Source organism: Mercenaria mercenaria, chromosome 19 (assembly GCF_021730395.1).
Source record: "Mercenaria mercenaria strain notata chromosome 19, MADL_Memer_1, whole genome shotgun sequence".
Lineage (NCBI taxonomy): Eukaryota > Metazoa > Mollusca > Bivalvia > Venerida > Veneridae > Mercenaria > Mercenaria mercenaria.
This window is the reverse complement of record NC_069379.1, coordinates 38248792-38262239: the sequence shown is the minus strand read 5'-3', so window position 1 is coordinate 38262239 and position 13448 is coordinate 38248792. Positions and strand designations below refer to the sequence as shown.

General features: G+C 35.0%; 1 protein-coding gene across 4 annotated transcripts in view; it reads left to right on the top strand.

The window, feature by feature from the left end:
• Positions 1 to 4094: 4094 nt before the first annotated feature.
• Positions 4095 to 13448, top strand: part of LOC123542866 (heterogeneous nuclear ribonucleoprotein Q-like) — a 33648-nt gene continuing 24294 nt past the window's right edge. Inside the window, exon 1 of one of the 4 annotated variants that reach the window (XM_045328893.2) lies at positions 4095 to 4172. The gene's annotated coding sequence lies outside the window, so the exon portion shown is untranslated. Of the gene's footprint in view, positions 4178 to 13448 lie in introns of all 4 variants that reach the window. The other 3 variants (XM_045328892.2, XM_045328890.2, XM_045328891.2) reach the window with 3 other exon arrangements.

The following is a 13448-nucleotide window of genomic DNA, read 5'->3' as shown; positions in this document are numbered from 1 at the left end:
ATAATGATGCTCCAGACCAAGTATGACAAAGATCCGTCAAGCTGTTCATGAGACGCTGTCTAAAGGCATTTCTAGTTTTAGCTCTAGCAGCCCCTAAAAGGGGTCAAATGTTCCAACTGAACAAAGTTGGCTGCGGGCCTAATAAAGATGCTACAAATCAAGTTTGATGAGAATACATGAGAAAAAATCAATTAAAGATATTTTTAGCTTTAGCGGCCCCTAAAATAGGCCAGCTGATCCCGCTTTAAAAACTACATAATCGCTATTCATGAATCTTTGGACAATGACGTCACACCTATAAAAAAGTGAAGGTCAAGGGACACATACAACTGTAATTATTTCAATATTTCTATTTCATAAGCAAAGTTTGACCGTAGTCATATCACGTAGATAAACTGTATGCAGCGTACCTTCATTTCAATATAATGAGATTCAGTCATTATATAGCATATACATAATAAAACAGATTTCAACTGAGTTCAATATTTGCATACCATACTAAAGAAAAATATCCATATATAATAAATCAGTTAATTAAATAATTTATAACAAATATATCAAAGCAAACAAGTACTCATTTTAATATGCAATCTGAATAAGTCACAAAAGCAAGAAACCTTTTCATATACAGACGACAACTGTAACAAGGAAAATCTTTTAAAAGCACTTCTCTACATAGAAGACGCTTATCACACCCTTATTCATGTGATACGCAGACCGTATTCAGCTCTTTCTTTAATTTGATATATGTTGGTATTTGAACAGGTTTTTATCATATTTATTAAACTTACTTATCATTTTGAGATATATCAATATTCTTGCTAAATATACTGAGCGAAAGTTAGCTTTAAAACTGTGAACAGCGTCGTTTAGGATAAACGCTTTGTCTACATTTCACTCAGTGTAGCACAATCAGCAGAGTGAAACAAATTGACACTCTCGTCCAATCAGGCAGAGTGTTGCATAAATCTTCCATTTTGATAAATTATCTATAATGCGTTATCAAGTAGTTTGATTTGCAAACTGAAGTCACGTGGCATTGGTCGGTCAAGGTCACCAATTCGGTCTTATAACAGCATTCGCCGAAAGAGTTCCAGCATAGGTGAGATACAGCCACGGACCAAGGCAACTGCCTTGGGTCACACTGCATTCAAGGTGGCAGTCTGATAAATACACATTGTTGATATTAATCTTACAAGTACGTCGCCTTAAATAGGAGTCTACCATTTGAAGAGCTGTATCACAGACACCATATTGTGCTTTTAGGACACCTAGAAAAATATGGTGGTCAACAGTGCCAAATGCCGCACTTGAGTCAATCGCAATAAGGGCCGTGACTTCCTTTTTCTCCATACCACTTAGACGATCATTCACCAACCGAAACAGCGCAGATTCACAGGAGTGGTATTTCTCATATGCAGACTGTATATAGCAGTCTCTCTTCCAAAGATAAATTACCGGAGAGTGACTCCATGCACTTTGTAGAACCAGTACAAAGTTCTGACCCCCGAGTATCGATTCATCGAGAAATCTTCTGGCTGTTTTTAATTAGTAGTGATGTAAAGTAAAATCTTTGACTGTTCAATAACTGAATTTCTATGAATTGTTCTTTCTGGTAATGTTGTCAGTTTAATATTTAATGATTTTACCATTTTTAACCTGCACTTGTTTGTGCCTCACATCCACCTTGTAAAGTTGCACTTGTACGACATTACTCCAGAGTGGGCCATGTACAGTATTGGAAAAAGAAGAAGAAGAAGAATAGTTATATCTAGTCGATGTAACAAAAATGTTAGCCTTACGATACCAACACCGGAACTTGACAGGAACTGTAATACGGGCTAAAATGCTCGGAATTACGAAAAAAAAGCGAATATTTCTAAATTGATTTTTTGTACTTGTAGCATGTGTAAATGTTGAGTTCTGTACAACCCAGGGCTAGAGGATGTGGGCAGTAGCATGCATTTTCACTGCCGTCCGTGAACACGCTCAATCAAACCTAGTCCAACTCGTGACGTAAATTTCATCACTTTCATTTCATATAAGTCTGATATTACGTCCAACTCAGTCACGTCCGAACACAGGCGTAATCATTAGTGATTAAGATATAAACATAAATTATAAGCTTAACAGTATAAAAAACGAAAGAAATATTTTAATTTGCTGTTGGTAATACATTTAGCTCGTGAATAGAAACGTTATTTAGGTGGCAGGGGAGCGGTTTCGTAGTTTTGGCCCTTGTCGACTTTCTGTTTAAAAGGACAGGGTAGATATAAAGGCATATCTATCTTACTGGTTATTTATCATTATTAATTCTTTAATATATCTGGGGAATGTGGAACGGCTAATGATTCTACATGGCGGGTGTTTTAAAATTCCTAGCTCTGTACTTCCGGTTGAGGCTAAAACATAAATATCAGAACAAAAAGTCGGCCAGACGCGCGGCTGTCATCCATCCATTTTTTTTCAAGTGAAAATTAGGGAAATAAAGTGGTGGTTGGCAGACACATTCCACGCCACCTGGGTATGCATCTATGTTCGTACTATAAACATATGCTACGAAATTGGATTTAAAAATAGAAATGGATGAATGGCAGAGATCAAAGTGAGGCCCGGTTAGGCTATTTTTGGTCTATAAAATTTGGGTGCTGTGACCGATTTTCACTACATCTGGCGTGGAAAGCGACAGGTGCGTAGGACCGGAGAGGCGTCTTTATGTAGTCTATAGTATATGCAATGGTCCATAGTAGTTTCAAAGCAAAATAAGCAAAAACGAGATTTCTATGGATATTTCAACACTGGTACCCACACGTCAATGTGGAATTCGCAAATTTGCACTCCTCTGCCACCTTATATACTATAAAATGTAGTATGGTAGAGGCATACAGACACTAAATAGTGGCGGATACAAATAGTTCTCAGCTTTTTTGCTTTGTACAGCTATTTTCCTTATTTTCTTTGCAATTTTTTTGCTAAAATCACATGACAGATCTAGGCTTGACATGTAGGTAGCATTTTCATAATGGAATAACAACAAGACAAAATTTTTCATGGAAACTTAGATCATACACCACCAGTGTAATTTGGGGTCTCATTTTTTAGCTGATTTTGCAGTTTGTGTGTTTGACTGAAATTATTTTTCTTGCATCAAACATGACCCCCACTTTTCTTTTGATTTTTATTTAGCATTGACAATACTTTCAGGAAAATGTAGGTTACAGACATTTAAAAGGGTCCTGATGTGTGCTGCGGCCATTGGAAATAGGTCAATTTTATATAGAATAAAGAACAACAACTACTAGTATTTAGAGTGTTATATATAACCTATAAGATGACATTGGTGAAAAATGAAATCTGGCCAGATGATGGTGGAAATGGGCTAATTTGATCAGAATTTGATAGAAAATGACAAAATTATTGCAATATGTTGAAAATGAGAATAAAACCAAAAAATATCACATTTTCACTGTTTGAGTGTATTTTTTTCAAAAACTGCCTATTTATAGCCTACTGATTGCTAATTTCTGGCCATCAGAGGTAAAAGTGAACATATTTAACAGTTTAAATGTGTACTTTGTATGCAGATCAGAGTAGAAAATGTCAAAACAGGGCAGAACAAGGCTGCATTTAGGGTAACTGCTTCAAAATTATGTTGCGACAGCTATTTTTGACAAAATCTGATGCTTTGTCCTATGGTACTGAAAATGCCATAAAACCTTAGAAACTGTTGATATCAAGCTAAAACCTTGTATTTTTTCATGCATTTAGGTTTCTTGTACATTTCAAATGAAACTGGCACAGTGTCAAAGAAAAAAGTTTTTCTTATAGGCATACAGACACTAAATAGAAAAATGGCGCGAAACATGACCCCCACTTTTCTTTTGATTTTTATTTAGCATTGACAATACTCTTCAGGAAAATGTAGGTTACAGACATTTAAAATGGGTCCTGATGTGTGCTGCGGCCATTGGAAATAGGTCAATTTTATATAGAATAAAGAACAACAACTATTTAGTGTGTTATAACCTAGAGAGAATGTTACAAAAAGATACCAATATATTATTTTCTTTCTTGTTGTTTCTTTTCTTTTTCGTAGTTTGCTTCTCTGAACTTTAAACCAGTCTGGGGAAAGTTAGTATTGGGTTTGTGCATCCGGCCGCTTTCAAGCGTGGGTAAGGTGGGAAAACTTGCTGATTTATGGCTATATTTAACTCAATTTAGTATTTATAAGCATACAATGTAAATTCATTTGTATATTGTATGATGTGCAAAATATTTTTGCCTACCCGATCATTAGATTACAGTGGCCTAACATTTTATTTTCAGTATGAACTGTTCGTTGTGGCGTGTAGTTTATCAAATTATATCTAGCTAAGAGATGTTTATTTGCTGTTACGGGTCTCTGAGCTGAAACGTATCCCGTACTGAAACCTAACCAGGAATCGTGCCAGAAGTCTGTCAGCTATAAATGGAGTCTGGCCATAAAAATTCCGTTTCCGGTCTCCCTCTTTTTTTAGCTCGACCTGGAACAACTGATACGGGGACTGGAAACAGGCATTTATCTTATCTGATGCTGTCGTCCAGTCGAAGCGTATGCCGTAGGTTATTCTGCTATTACTCAAACACTTACACCTTACAGTTTAACTCGTCCTTTCAGTGAAAATCTGGGAAAGCATTTGTTGAATTTTTTGTTGAAAACAAAAGTTCTGCCATGAAATTATTGCCTGCATCTGTTTTTAAATGGAAAATATCTACATTAATGTTTCTTTTCGCCCTGTGAAAATGGCTAAATCTAGACTTGTCTTACCCAGAGAGAAAGATGTCGTTTTTTACATGATATTTGCCTTGTTGATTCAGAGTATTTAGAATAAAAAAAATAGGACATATTTTAATCAAAATAGCAAGTCAAAACTGTAAACTGTTGCCTGAAAATATTTGTTTATGATATTGCTCTGTTCTTCACCATTTAAATGCGTGTTAAACCTAGATGATTTTCTGCAGTTTTATCTAAAAGTTCGGAATACTAAATGTAACTTCGTTGTCGGCCTTTTTTTAAAAAAAAATATTGTTATTTTAATTTAAATACATTGTATTTTTCACACATCAGTTTTAAGATTAAATTTATTAAACTAATTTTTGGAGTTTAAACAACAATTTCGTTTGAAACATTCCCTGCGTTCAAGAAGAATGTTTGTTTCTGTATGTAGAAATCTGACATGATAAACAATAATAATAATTATGGCTCTACAAGATTAAGAAAAGTGTCAGCTTTCTGTTATTTTCCATTTTTTTTATTCAAATCCAACAAAAATCGGCCCTTTGATAAAGGTTTGAAGTTACGTGGTAAAATATTTCTTCAGGGAAGTGAGCTCGAGTTAATTCATAATAATTAGACATATCACCACATGCAGTCGCATGCTGTTTTTGTTTCAGAATCCCTTTAGATCAATCTCTGATCATCTAATTATCGCCACTTAACATGTGACTGGTAAACCCTTTGAACAATAAGTGTTATAGCTCCATGATTAACATGAGGTAATATACTAATTACGCGCTAATCGATAGTGGCGAAAACAAAATATCGATCGCTAACGACTGGTCGATATTTACAGGTATGGACGACAGCATAGTACAGATAAATGTATTGATTTATACGGAGTTTCTACTCCCCGTATTAGACCTTCCTGGCTCGACTATTCAAAGAATAGGGGAACTATCCTACTGATACTCGCCCCGGCGTCGGCGTCACACAGATTTTTCAGTCTGTAAATTTACAGATTGTGTGTATGAAAACTAATGAAATTACATTTATCCTCAAAACCGCAGCTTGGAATTAACTGGTTTATTTACAGCATGCATAAATTAAGGTCTAATGTGGGTTTCAGCCATTTTTGTTGACTTTGAGTTTTTGGCATTTTAAGAAAAATCAAAGTCAACAGAAATGACTGAAAGTTACAATTGACCTTTATTTATACATACCATAAGTAAATCAATTAATTTCAAGCTGCGATTTTGTGTCTAAATATAATTTTAGCAGTTTTCAAACACTTGATCTGTAAATTTATAGATTATAGATCTGTAAATTTACAGATAATCTGTAAATACTCCACTTTCCTAGACCTGATTGAGATAGTGCGTTGATATTTTGCATACTTGTTTACCATCATGTTCCCAGTTTATTGTAATGTTAAAGTTTGCGTACCACCCCAAATATTTTCAAAGTCCATTGAAAACCATTCAACAAAAATGGCGCATCAACAAAAGATGACGCTTTAATTGTCATCTGCACGTGGGGAAAACCCTGTTGAGTCTGTCCTTGACCGAAAATGCAAACATTAATATAAAAGTCTGCACACCGAGAGGGTTCTGTGAAAAATAACTGGCTGTTTGTTGAAAATGGCAAAATGAAATGCTGGCCATGTAATGATGTATCAAAATAATCCTTTCTTATCGGGCTGCGAAAATTCTTGCAACACTACACTTACTCGTCATGAAAGTTCTCTCAGTCACGCAGATGCATTCAAAAGGTTGCAATTACTGTCTGATTTCAAAAAAGTGTAAAAAGTTAATTTGTAGATGTACAGGTATTTCTTTTTGTTCTAAACCGTACTGCATCAATTGCAAGTTAACAAAAACAGTGTTTTCTATTGGATTTTTTTCATACAGTATAGATTTCATTACCATTTTATTCATTTTTTTGAAACTTAAAAAATGACCCTTTGAAATTGAAAATGACCCCAAAGTCAAACATTTAGGGGTCATAATGACCCCCTATCAAAATTTCCGAGGGAAAACCCTGGCGAGTTACCCGCTTGTCACCGATAGCTACATATAACCAGTCAGCGTTGCCCGTTTCCACTACACCGCGAGACAGGTAGCGGCATATGTATGATCAACTCAATTACATGTGATTGTCGGCACATTATTGCATAGGTGACAACCTCTAATTGTAAACAGCAGATTATGAAGTGTTTGAAGTAACTCCGAATCACCAGTTCTCAGAATAGACACCCAATTAGGAATTAAAAGTTGCAAAAAAGTCAAAGTTCCTGAAACAGTTTCTAACATTTATTTCCAATAACTATAACACATAAACTTTAAGAAACGAGCATGTCTATACTCAGTACCTACTAATACTCAAACTATAGAATCATGAATAAAGGTACTAAGACCAAAAAGTTTCTTTTCAAACAAATTCGGGTATGTCAAAAACCTGCTTCAAATAAAAGATATTTGCATGATGAATCTCAGTTTTTCCTATTATTCTTTAAGTACATATAACAGGTTGTCAAATAATTGCTACAATGTATCTTAAATGTAGTTTTATATGAATTTATCACGAAAACCCCTTTTAGTAAATTATCTGAAAAAGAAAAGGACCAACAAACAAGCGTATACTTTCTACTAACATTTCTAAAAGAGTAGAATAATCTTAGTTATATTATAACAAATATGAAGTCAAAAGGTATGTATATTGAAAGATTCAAACACTCAAACCACTCCTTTCATTAGTGTTCAAAGACTACTTTACTAAATCGTATAACGTAGATTACAGATAAAGGTAACCTATATTACATATATGCGTGTTCCAGTATTTGCCATAGCCAGTAAAAACCATTTATAGATGCAATACTTTTGCCTTAGTTTTATAAAAAATAATAAAGATTTGAATGTATTTTGACCCTTAAAACGTTTGTAACGTAGATTACTTTCTACGGTATTTTAACATCAACTGAAAATACTAACACAACTCTATAACTCTAACTGAAAAATGACTGCTTCGCATCAAATGTGCAATGATTGAACCACTTTTGAACCACTGTTTAAGTCTATTTAGCTTTTTTGATCATCGCTTTGAGTTTTTCAGCTTCTTCGTCAAGTATTCTGAAAGAACGCCCACTTCTCCCAATACATACTGGCTTCTGAATAAGCATTAAAACTGAATCAAAAGTAACCCAAAGTTCATCAGGTGGTGATGGCCAATTAAATGTTAATGTTTTACTGTTCGCTTCATGAATGAAACTAAACAATCTTTGTCTGTTTTGTCAACTTCTTTGACATGTCCTACATGCCACTTCTTCTCATACTGCACCGCCACCCATTCATCCTCATCAATATCACCCAGTGTTTCATTTACGTCAGCGTGTGTATCATCAGCCTGTTCATTGTTTCTCTCATCAGCTAGTGCATGAACTTCAACAACATGTGTTTCCATCTGCTCTTCGTTTCTTTCGTCAGCTTTGTCATTGATGTGTACGTTACTTTCTTGTATAATCTTGTGTTCATCAAAATCATGATGGGTACCATTTCGACACTGTTCACAATAACAGGATGTGGATCGTGCTTTTATCATACCTCTTGTACTACTAAACACTTGGTGAATTTTCATTGTCCCTTTTACTGGAACAAGACTCTTACTAGCTTCGTCCAGCTCATTTCTTGACTTCTTACAGACGTCTTCTGTGACGTAGATGTACTTTGCACTTGTGTGATATTCCTTACCCCATACGTAAAAGTCTGTCCCATCCTGTATGTTCAGTTTACCTTGCCTTACACTCAAATCAGCCATCCGTTTTGCCGTACCTCCAATTCCATCACACGCGCCTTTACCGTGACCAGTCTCCCAAAAGTTCCATTCAGCTTCTGTTTTCAGTAGTTGTGTATGATCAGACACAATATAAAAAGATGTCTTGTTTCTGTACTGAGAGCTAGGGCTGTCGGTCCAATAATAGACCTTATTCAGCTTTCCGTTCATTTCCACTTTTATGTTAGGTATAAGATGTTTCAATATTGCGTAGACAGTACCTATATTGTGACTGAGCTCATCAGATACAAAAACATAGTTTATATGTTTCATTTCACCGTTTTCTCTATAATACACAACAACAGGGTGTAAAGTTACAGCATTTGAATTCCAGTATGCACTTTGTACTTCGTCTGTACTTGAGCAACTGAAATTTTCAGCAAAATCCATCTGTATGATCGCATGCTCTTTGCCAAGGTTGTCTTTAAGATTCATCATTGCCTTATACTGACTTTTTATTCTGGACACATGTCCCTGGAATTCAGAGGTTTGGTCATGAACAGTTTTTGTGAACTCAATTTTAGAAACATCTTTACCGACTATTTTGGTCCTCTTTCTGCCATCTTCCATTGTTTCTTTTTTCCACTGCTGGTGATGTATAATTTCAGACACATCTTTCATTACATCTTCTTCAGGTGTCTCATTAATCTTTCTGATATATTCGTCGGGATTCAGTGGTACACGTGCACCAGACGATTTCAGTGCTTTTAACGTTAAAGCCATGTTTTGATGTTTCTTACATAGACATTGGTTTTTTGTTATGCTCTTCGGTCGCATACGGCAAAACACAGCAAAGGAAACTTGTTTGTCTGTTTCAGTCTTGAACTTCAAATGCAAAAATTTCATACTGTCGTTCAACACTCTTTTTTGATTCACTTTTGTTCCTTCTTTTACTTTGCCATTCTTTCCTGGCATCACACGGCTATTGTCATCTCTCATGAGGAATTCTCGTACTGTCTTCTGTGTATCTTCTCTCTCTTTTACACGCTTTTTGATCTTGGGCACAATGTCACACTGTTTGCTATCCACCTTCTTTCCTCTCTGAATCCCGGTTAATTTATTCATTTTACTATTCATTCTGTATTTATTTACAAGTTTGCCCGGCAGTACTCTAGCAATTACGCCTCTACCTTTCTGACCATTTGATTTTCTGGCACTTTTTATCTCATCACTGATAACATGTGCAAACAACATGGTATCTCTGATTTTTTTCGGGACTTTTCTTGGCGTAAGACCAAGTTCAGCAATTTCAGTAGCAACTCTTTTTCTTGGTGTTAACGTCGTATCTTCTTGTTCAGTGCAGGATTTAGATTGTGATTCATCAACTTCGCTACCTTCAAATTTGTCCTCCGTGACTTGATGTTCTCGTTCTAAACTAGCGTCTTTTTCAGATTCAATTTCTAAACTAGCTTCTGTTTCTGGTTCAATTTCTAAACTGGCTCCTGTGTCAGGTTCAATTTCTATACTGGCTTCTGTTTCTGGTTCAACTTCGTTTCTCAGAATTGTACTGGTATTAGTCACTGTTGCAGAAACGTTTTGTCTTCTTGGAATTTTATTCACACCTTCATGTTCAAATGGTGATTCAAGTAAAATTCTCTTTCTTGATGTTTTACTATTTTGGTGCTCTGTCTTGGCACTTTCTTTTATTTTGGCATTGTCACTTATAGGTGTGTCACATTTCTTTTTCAAACGTTCATATCTCTTAGGGACGGTTTTCACTCATCTTTTCAGGGCTTCATTTTCCGCTCTCATACTTTTCATCTCTTTACTATGCCTCGCTGTCGCTCGTGCAATACGTTTCCTTGTCCTATTCTTTGGATCAAAAGCAGGCAGTTTTATTTGCAAAATGTCTCCACTTGTGCATGAACTTACGCCATTTTCGTCCGACTCAGCAACACACTGCACTGCTCTTCCTTCTGCACTTTCACGGTCTGATTGCCTTTGTTCTAAAACTTTTCTAGCACGATAATTACTGACATATTTTCTTACTTTCTGCCTTCTAGATTTCTTAGAAGATTCTGATCTTTCATCAATTGGTATGTAGTATTTCTTTGTTCGTTTTCGTTCATTCTCAAGAAATTTGCTCCCATCTTGTTCTTTCTTCCTCTCCCGATAAGCTTTTTGGATCTCAGCTCTTGTCTTCCCCATATCAGCCCTAAAATATGACAATAACAATGTTGTAATCTACGTTACCAACTTGGTAATATACGTTACTACAGTGTTTACTGCTATACAGGACTCATATTGGCTAATTTCTGTAATCTTATTGATGTAAGAGTTTGTAAGAAGAAAGAATTACGAAATAAAACCATAATATTTTAGGACTATACCTTATTAACCTCATGTAAAAAAATTTTTTTCTAATACTGGTAATCTACGTTACCATGTTATCATGGCAGTTTGGATAAATATATATCTTTTGTAATACATTGTAGACAATGGAAACGGTCACTTATTCTTCACTGAAGTATTATTTATATATTTCTAAGTCAAAACTATATTTTTTTATTATATCTTCGACAAAAATAACAATACTAAAACAATTTATTAAATTTTGCTTTCAAAAACAATGTCATTTGTTAGACGTTAGATGAATAATATCTACTTTGTATTACGTATACGGACTTATAAATGGATATTTTCTAATGCAAAGCATGTATATGGTTTAAATTTTAATTTGATGGTACCTAACTAAAATTCTTACCTTTGCTGACGTTCAGTTGCAAATCAGAATAACAATTTAGAGGTCAAAACATGCAGACGAGATCAAAATAATGGCAGATCAGTAAAAAGGGGGAATAACGCATCGGCGATAGAATATCCCGTATTATAATACTGTACGGCACTATTTCAGTGATTCGTAATGTTGATTACTGGTAACGTTTATTACAGAAGAAAAGATTAATGTTGTTCTCTCCGTTGTATTTCAAGTAAGATAATCAACGACTTTAATAATGGAACATCTTAAGGTAACCTTTCATTATTACTTGCCACAACTTTCATAATAACATAAGTAAGATTTCTAATGCAATCACGTAGATTACATTCTTAACTATAACCACTTGCTTAGCACAACAGGGCGTTGAATGTCAGAAAATCTTAGACAGAAATGTGAAAGTTACTTTTAAACAATATAGAGTTATACATTTTGGTTTAAAGATGCATAAAACATAGTCTTGCTTACGAACTATATAAGCATTACCTTATGAGTAAAACTTTGTGTAAGCGTAGATTACTGCATATTATGCGACATTAATTCGGCCTGTCAGAAACAAATTCAATGAGTATTTGATGGATCAAATTTATGTTGCATAAAAGTTCCATTACTCATCAGTGTTTTATCACATGTGAAAAGAACTTATCTGGCAAAAACTATACTACTGCATGAACTATGTTTATTTGAGGGCACTATTGGTTGCGACAGACATTTTCTCTCGATATTAGCCTCTTTCAGGCATATAAAATTATTTTTTGTAAACATGTGTGCTACACTTGCTTATGATTTTACTATTACACAATAAATTATACAGCTCGGGACAAAATGCGACATATAAATGCAGCATACCTATAGGATATCTATGGGCGACATTATTATAATGAAACTGTGTGTCTATTCTGAGAACTGGTGGATTGTTTTTTCTTATGTACTAATTACAAGGCAGAATGAAAGAACTTTTAAAAAAAAGTGATAATTAGGCTTAATTATGAATGTCTGAGTAATTTTAAGATGCTGTCAGTGTGGTCTTAACATGATTATTTTTCTGCAAAGTTGCTGATGTTATTGAAGAAGCATTATGTTGATCATGAATAGACATACTGTGCATTCTTGTTGTATTTTAGACCAAATGTTTTAATGTTATAATCTTAATAGGTATCAAAATAAAGTATTAATTATTTATATATTTTCTTTTCACTGTATGTTTATATATGTTTCCATTTTGAAATAAAAAGGTAAAGAAAAAATATCACGGGGGATTTTGTCCAACTTGATATTTTCATAAGGGGGATTTTGTCCACCTTGATAATTCTACATGGGGATTTTGTCCTAGTAGATCAGAAACAGCAGGGGTGTGGGGTGGGGTGGTGGGGGGGTGGAGTTTGTGCAGGTGTGATTTTGTCCTACATTCTCTTTTGATTGTCTGTCTCACCAATTTAGTCTTTACCTTTTTTATCTCACCTTAACAATATTTGGGTGAAGAATTGTGATATTACAAAATGTCTGTCGGTCTACACTTAATTTGACTGTACAATAGAGGCCTGTGTTTTGATGAAACGTTAAAGTCTTGTCCGTCAGTCTAGTTGGGACTGCAACTTTTTCAGCTTTGGGAGACCCAAGACTGCAACTTGAAATTGCTAGTGAGAATCCTGAATAAGATCTTGGTTTCTTTTGAAAACCAGCTAAATTCCGTCATAGGTTCTAGAGTTACTGCCCCTGAATCAAAGGAAAAGCTTGTTAACAATCTAGAGGCCACATTTATGACCCTATCTTCATGAAACTTTAACAGAATGTTTATCTTGATAATTTCTAGGCCTAGGTCGAAATTTGGTCATAATGGGTTCAAAATCTAGGTCACACGGTCAAATCAAAGGAAAAGCTTGTTAACACTCTTGAGGCCACATTTAAGACCCTATCTTCATGAAATTTGGTCAGAATGTTTATCTTGATGATTCCTAGGCCAAGTTTGAAACTGGGTCAATTGGGGTCAAAAACTAGGTCACCTAGTCAAATCAAAGGAAAAGCTTGTTAAGACTCTTATTTATTTGATGTGCATGAAACTTGGTCAGAATGTTTTTATCTGGGTTATGTGGAGTCAAAAACAAGGTCACCAGGTCAAATCAAAGAATAAGCTTGTTTACACCCTAG